We start from the raw sequence: 7,672 nt of genomic DNA on the forward strand, positions 1-7,672 counted from the left end.
AAGTGGCAATATTGGACCCGACAACGAAGAAACTATGGTTCTTGGATCGAATGGTGGCTCACGTTTGTCAAACCAAAAATAAAAAGCTTTTTTAAATGGAAATCGCGGACTGCATTTGATGAATTCCATAGAGAGCATCAACACCTATACGGTGCACTCCGACAAGCGTACGACGATTACTACCAGCATCCCGAATTACTATCTACCATCAATCGACTAAAAGGAGAAATGCTAGCTCTCCAACGAAGGTTTTCCTACACGTTTATGCGGATCAATGAAACGCACGTGGCAGGAGAACCCTTATCTATATACCAGCTAGGGGAGAGGCGAAGGAAGAAAACCGTCATCACACAGGTGCAGACAGAGCAAGGCGAACTAATAAGAGAACCACGAGAGATCGAAACACAGATGGTTGACTACTTTTCGACTCTATATTCAGAAGAGGCAGGAGAAGAGAACGAAAATGAATTTATTTGCGAGAATATTATCCCACCCAACGACCCATCGAATGAATCTTGCACGAGTGAAATCACTACTGCAGAAATCTGGTCTGCAATTAAAGCAAGCGCATCTCGGAAATCGCCCGGCTGCGATGGAATACCGAGAGAATTTTACCACCGCATGTTTGATGTCATCCACCGAGAACTGAACCTGCTGCTGAACGAAGCACTCAACGGGAATCTACCACGATCATTTGTAGAAGGTATAATAGTACTGGTAAAAAAGAGAGGAGGCGATCAAACAGCCAGGTCATACCGTCCGATCTCGCTGCTCAACAGCGATTACAAGCTCTTCTCCAGAATAATTAAAACTAGGCTGGAGCGAGTGATGGAAGAACATCGGATCTTGAGTGACGGGCAGAAATGCTCGAACTCAGAGCGTAACATATTTCAAGCCACTCTCGCTCTGAAGGATCGTATTGCGAGCCTGCGACATCGCCGTCGCGCTGGGAAACTAATCAGTTTTGATCTCGATCACGCATTTGATCGGGTCCGACACTCATTCCTTTTCGAGACCATGCGCTCGCTGGGTTTCAATCGGGATCTCATCGCTTTACTCTCGCTCATCGCTAGCCGATCCACCTCTCGGCTGCTGATCAACGGACATCTCTCTCGTTCGTTCGAAATCCAGCGCTCGGTACGACAGGGAGACCCGTTGTCCATGCACCTCTTCGTCCTCTACCTACATCCACTAGTGTGTAGACTGGAACGTGTGTGTGGAGATGATTTACTAGTGGCCTATGCAGACGACATAAGTGTGATCGTCACATCGATCAATCAGATCGACGAGATGAATGGGTTGTTTACTCGCTTTGAGAATGCTGCTGGTGCAAAATTGAATCTTCCCAAGACGGTTGCCATTAATGTGGGATTTTATGAAGGAAACCAAATTGACACCCACTGGCTGCAAACAGTCGACACAGTCAAAATTCTGGGTGTGGTATTTGCAAATTCTATACGGCTGATGACGACGTTGAACTGGGACACTGCAGTAAGGAAGTTCAAGCAACTAATGTGGTTGCAGTCGCTGCGTATGCTGACGCTGCACCAGAAGGTCATAATACTCAACACATTCGGTACCTCCAGGATATGGTACCTTACATCCGTATTGCCTCCCTTATGTGTGCACATTGCGAAACTAACATCAACAATGGGTATGTTTTTATGAAGAGGCATGGTCGCACGCGTACCCATGACGCAACTGGCGCGTAGCAAAGAAAACGGTGGACTGAAACTGCAATTACCGGCGCTAAAATGTAAGTCGCTCGCATTAAACCGTCACTTACAAGAGATCGACTCCTTCCCTTTTTATAGATCCCTTCTTTTTCATGCAAATCCTCGCCCTGCAATCTCGATTGAATTCCCTGATCTCAAAATAATCCTTTCAAACTTGTCCCAACTTCCCCATCAAATCCAACAGAACCCATCCACCGATCAAATCCATCAGTACTTTATCCAACAGACTGAGGTACCAAGAGTGGAACGCAATCATTCAGCAAACAACTGGCCCCGCACGTGGCGGAATATTTCAACAAGAAAGCTAAACTCGGCGCAGCGATCACAGCTCTACTTACTAGTGAATGAAAAGATAGAGCATCGCAAACTGCCTTTCACAATGCAACGTGTGGAAAATGAAAATTGCATATACTGTGACGACAACACAGCTGAAACACTCCATCACAAATTCTGCACATGTGCACGAGTCGGTCCAGCTTGGACGGTTCTTCGGCGGAGGACTACAGAAATCATGGGAGGATGGAGACGGTTCGATTTCGATGATTTAGTAAGGCCTGCTTTACCAGGAATAAACGAAAGGCGGAGAATAGAAATCCTAAAAATTTTTATAAAATATATTTGTTTTGTTAATGAATGTAATGCCGCTAGAATAGACTTAGCCGAATTGAATTTTTACCTAGATTTAGACTAATAAACTAATAAACAAAATTATAACAAAAAAAAAAAAAAATTCTCAGAGATGGTCTGACCGAACAGATTTCAATGAAATTAATTGCAAATGAAAGGTCTAGTTGCCCTATAAGACCCTATTGAATTTTATTGTAATCTGATTTCTAGTTTAGAGGTTATGTATCAAAGTGTAAAACTCACGAAACATCAATATCTCAGAAACCACACATCTGATTTGATTAAAATTGGTTTCAAATGAACGGGCTACCTAAAAACCCTTAACTTAATTTTATGAAGATTGAACATGTGGTTCAGAAGTTATGGAAAGAAACGTATCCTGGAGACTATTTAATCTCACTCATGTTTCTCAGAGATGGCTGGCCCGATTTTTATAAAATTAGTGTCATATGAAAGGTCTTGTTGCCCCATAAGACCCTAATGATTTTTTTTTTACAAACGGATTATTACTTTGCCTGTTATGTTCAAAAATGTGAAATCCAGCTATGAAAAGAAACATATTCCAAGACAACTTACTTGGACTCACTCATATTTCTCAGAGATGGTTGACCCGATTTTCACAGAATTAGTATCGAATAAAAGGTCTACCTACCTCATAACACCCTATTGAATTTTGCAGTAATCGGACTGTAACTTCGTCTGTAATGTATCGAAATGTGAAAATCACGAAACTTCATTATCTTAGAAACTACACAACCGATTTGAACAATATTGATATCAGAGGAACGAGCTAGTTAAGGGTTAACTGATGAATTATGATTGAACACGTGGTTTCAAAGTTTGGCTGCCCCATACGTTACCTTTTCATTTGATTGTAATCAAACTTAAGCAAGCGTTTTGTTTTAATTTGTAAAACAACGAAAGTCTATTATCTCAAGTATTACACGACTTATTTGAACATAACTAGTGTCATACAAATGAGTCATCTCTCAAACTTACAAATAACAAACTTTATAACAATTTGATATGCTGTTTAAAAGTTTTAGAAAGAAAAGAAGTTCAAAGACTATTCAACACTTTACCTGCTTCGATCAATATATATGGGCTCAACATGATTTAAATGTGGTATCGTACTATCTGAACGTTCCCGGCATCGCTCGTGATTAAATTGTTCGAAATTAAGAGTCATTGCTTTCATTCGCTATTTCTTAAGTACACCTGGGCTTGTCATATTAGGTATCTGACACAAAAATGCCAGCAGAGGATTAATTTTCTTCGTACGATTACCGGAACTTGGTGGGGTGCCCACCCAGGAGACCTTCTAAGGTTATACCAAACAACGATATTATCAGTTCTTGAATACAGCAGAAGCTTTCGCTCCGCCGCGAACACGCACATTATAAAATTAGAGAGAATACAATATCGTTGTTTGCGTATTGCCTTGGGTTGCATGCAGTCGACCCATACGATGAGTCTTGAAGTGTTAGCGGGTATTCTTCCGTTGAAACATCGTTTTTGGAATCTCTCTTACCGGTTGCTAATTCGATGCACAGTTATGAACCCATCAGTAATTGAAAATTTCGAGAGGTTGGTCGACCTTCAATCTCAATCCAGATTTATGACTTTATATTTTGACTATATGGCTCAAGATATTATTCCTTCTTCATACGATTTCTCCAATGTCGCACTTTTAGATACTTCTAATAATGCTATATTCTTCGACACCACCATGAAACAAGACATTTCTGGTATCCCGGATCAATTGCGACCCCAAGAGATCCCTAAGATTTTTTCCAATAAGTTTGAACATGTTAGTTATGATAAAAGCTTTTACACTGACGGATCTAATCTAGATGAGTCCACTGGCTTCGGTGTTTTCCACGAAAATTTTACCGCCTTCTACAAACTCGATGCTCCTGCTTCCGTGTACGTCGCAGAACTTGCTGCTATTCAGTACTCTCTTGGAATCATCGAAACCCTACCCACAGACCACTACTTCATCTTCACAGATAGTCTCAGTGCCATTGAGGCTCTGCGATCGATGAAGCCTGTGAAGCACACCCCGTATTTCCTGGGGAAAATACGGCGGTTTTTAAGTGCTTTAACAGATAAAAATTACCGGGTTACCTTAGCGTGGGTCCCTTCTCATTGCTCGATTCCGGGTAATGAAAAGGCTGACTCTTTAGCTAAGGTGGGTGCTACTGATGGCGATATTTATGAAAGACCAATTGCTTATGATGAATTTTATAGCATTTTGCGTCAGAGAACACTCAACAGTTGGCAATCATCATGGAACTCAGATGAACTGGGACGGTGGCTACATTCCATTTTTCCTAAGGTATCGACGAAAGCATGGTTCAAGGGGTTGGAGCTCGGTCGGGACTTCATTCGCGTGATGTCCAGACTTATGTCCAATCACTACACGTTAAACACGCATCTCTTTCGTATAGGGCTTGTAGACAGTAATCACTGCGTTTGTGGCGATGGCTACCATGACATCGAGCATGTTGTTTGGTCGTGTGCCGAATTCTGTGATGTTAGGTCCGAGGTTATAGAATTCCTCCGGGCCCGAGGAAAACAACCGAACGTACCCGTTAGAGACATTCTGGGAAGCGGTGATCTCCAGTACATGACACAACTGTACTGTTATTTGAAAAAGACTGACAATAAAATTTAATATTCTTTTGTCTATTTGTCAGAATACCCGTATACGACGCTGGAGACACGAACACGAAGAGCCTAAATCTATGTTTAAAAATCAAAAAAGAACACCAGTCGAAACACAAATAAATCGTATATCTTAATTAGTTTTAAGCAAGAATTGTATCTCCCCTCCTCTCACCTTAAATCCCCACTAGCTCGTAGTCGGCCGCGAGAATAAAAAAAAGGCATCCCTCTTTTCCCTGCTAACGTAGAATTAATACGAATTTTACTTGGCTCAGTAGAACAGAAAATGTATCGTGCCATGACAAATAAACTAATTTTAAACCTTCAATAAGATTTATATGTTGGTTCCGATACATGATGGTTTTATATACCTACTTTATGAAATGTATTCCGCAATGTTGCCTTCAAATTTAAATTTTTACGGCACATGTTAGACGTAAATGAATTTCAAATAAAATGGATGTGAAAATCCGATAATTATTATTCCATTGTGCGATTCGTTAAAATTATTGTATCACATTTAATTTACAAATGGATTTCCAATGGAATCATATAAAATTAAGAGATCTTTTGGTACGTTAAATTCATTGGACAAATTTAATAGAGAATATATGTCGACTTGTTTCAGTGCGGGGAGTTTATTTTCTTTTGCCACCATTTGGCATTTATTTATTGCTTTCCTATTGTCTGATTATCGGCAATTTTCCTCGCCGTGTTGCAACAAGTCGTAAGTCGAAAATTGACTCAATTGCCGTTATTGAAATGGTGTTAATCTTCCGAAGTCAACGAGAGCGAGTTCTCTATTGTTCGTGCGCCAGTGCCTCCAGTACCGGATTTGTATTTGTCGGTAGATTTAGTGTTTTCATGATTACCCATAAAAACATCCGCCACATGCCGGCCCCTTCCCCTTACCGTTCAATTTGGTTCCGTTTATTACGCTCTGGTTATTGGATCTGGTTATTTGTGATTCCTGGCGCTTGTCAGCCACAAAACATTATTTAGGATCATTAATCCGTACTGTTTGGAGCCTGTACTAAAATGTTTGTGTACCGGATAATGAGAGCTATTCAGGCTGGGTAATAAATTTATTTGGGGCCGTCATCAGATCGAACGTGTAGGTACATTCCGATCAGGACTTAGTTTGGACAGGATGAATGGAATTAATTGTTTCCAAGGATTAGTATTCTTAATTTTGATTGCGATATCGACTAGCGATACTAGCAAAAACATAATATGTTGTTGAAAAAGAACTTTTCAATCATACGTCATCAAATTCTATGAGTTCTCCAATAACAGCTCGCAGCAGGCTTGGATATTTAACACGTGCTTCAATGTTTGGCCTACGTTGTTTGAGTTTCTATTCTTTTCATTATCAATGCTGATTAGCTTGTGGAGTTTAAACTTCGTCAAAGATTTTTGGGTGATTTTGCTAGTTAGATTTGATAAGTTATGTAGGTTTTTCAGAATTAGAAAGTAAATAAAATAGTAAAAAACTTCTTTTTCTTAGTTTTGCATATAGCATATCGGCAAAGCAATGACACATTTTGTAGGAAATAACTTTACCGAAGACACTATACTTCTATCTGCCTATTTAAATGGCCTTTAGTGGATTTTTTCAATGTTCCACAATATTATTTGCTATAACGAAACACACAATTTTACCAGAGAAAGTTTATTGTTATCTCTCATATTTTTTGTCTTTATTTATTTTAATATTTATAAAAACTATGCATTAAGTAACAGATATCTACATAAACCACCAACATCCACAGATAAAACCATATCTGTATTATTGCCGAACCAACTGGATATTTATATGATATTTATATATATTTTTTTGATATTTATAAAAACAGGAAATATAATTTGTTACTCATTTTGAAGTGAATTAATCACAACATTGAAACTTTTATAAAATGAATAATAAATAATGGATCTGCAGAGTTTTCGAGAACATCGGCAAACAAAAAGCCAACACATGCTGGTTTACGGCAGATCGATATACATGCTAAATTTTTGTCGATTTGTTTTGCTGACATTTGTTAAAAATCTCGCCGAGCTCGATCAGCTGTTGGGAAGTTTGCCGAGATGATTTAAGTGTGGAGCTAAATTTTCTAGTTAGCAAACAGCGATTAGCATCGCTAAATTTTCAGTTATCGGTGCCGACCACTGCAAACAATCATCAGTACCGTAAACTGGGGTGACTTTGATCACTTCATCTTTTTTTTTTAATTTATGAGAGGAAGCGCTCGTAGTACTTGGGATTTGTTTTAATTTCCACTGATTGTGTTGAAAAATCACTATTTTTCATTATTTTACTATTGATGCCTTACATGCTGAGCATTGAGTTTTACACTCAAATATAAATTGAAAAGAGCGTAGATTTTCAGCAATTTTTATTGCATGCAAACAATTGGTTCAACCAGATGTGAAACAACAAGATGCGATACGTAATGTTTTCAAAATATCTTCCCATATAAATTCTTAGTATGAAAAATTATTGATTTTTTTCTTTATTGTTTTTGCATTGTTTTCTTCGAAAGCAGATTTAAAATTACAAATTCTGAAATACAAACCGACTAATTAACAAAAGTATACACATAAATTCATCCAGTTATGCATATTACTAGTGCCAATTGTCA

Source organism: Wyeomyia smithii, chromosome 3, assembly GCF_029784165.1.
Source record: "Wyeomyia smithii strain HCP4-BCI-WySm-NY-G18 chromosome 3, ASM2978416v1, whole genome shotgun sequence".
In the NCBI taxonomy this organism is placed as follows: Eukaryota; Metazoa; Arthropoda; class Insecta; order Diptera; family Culicidae; genus Wyeomyia; species Wyeomyia smithii.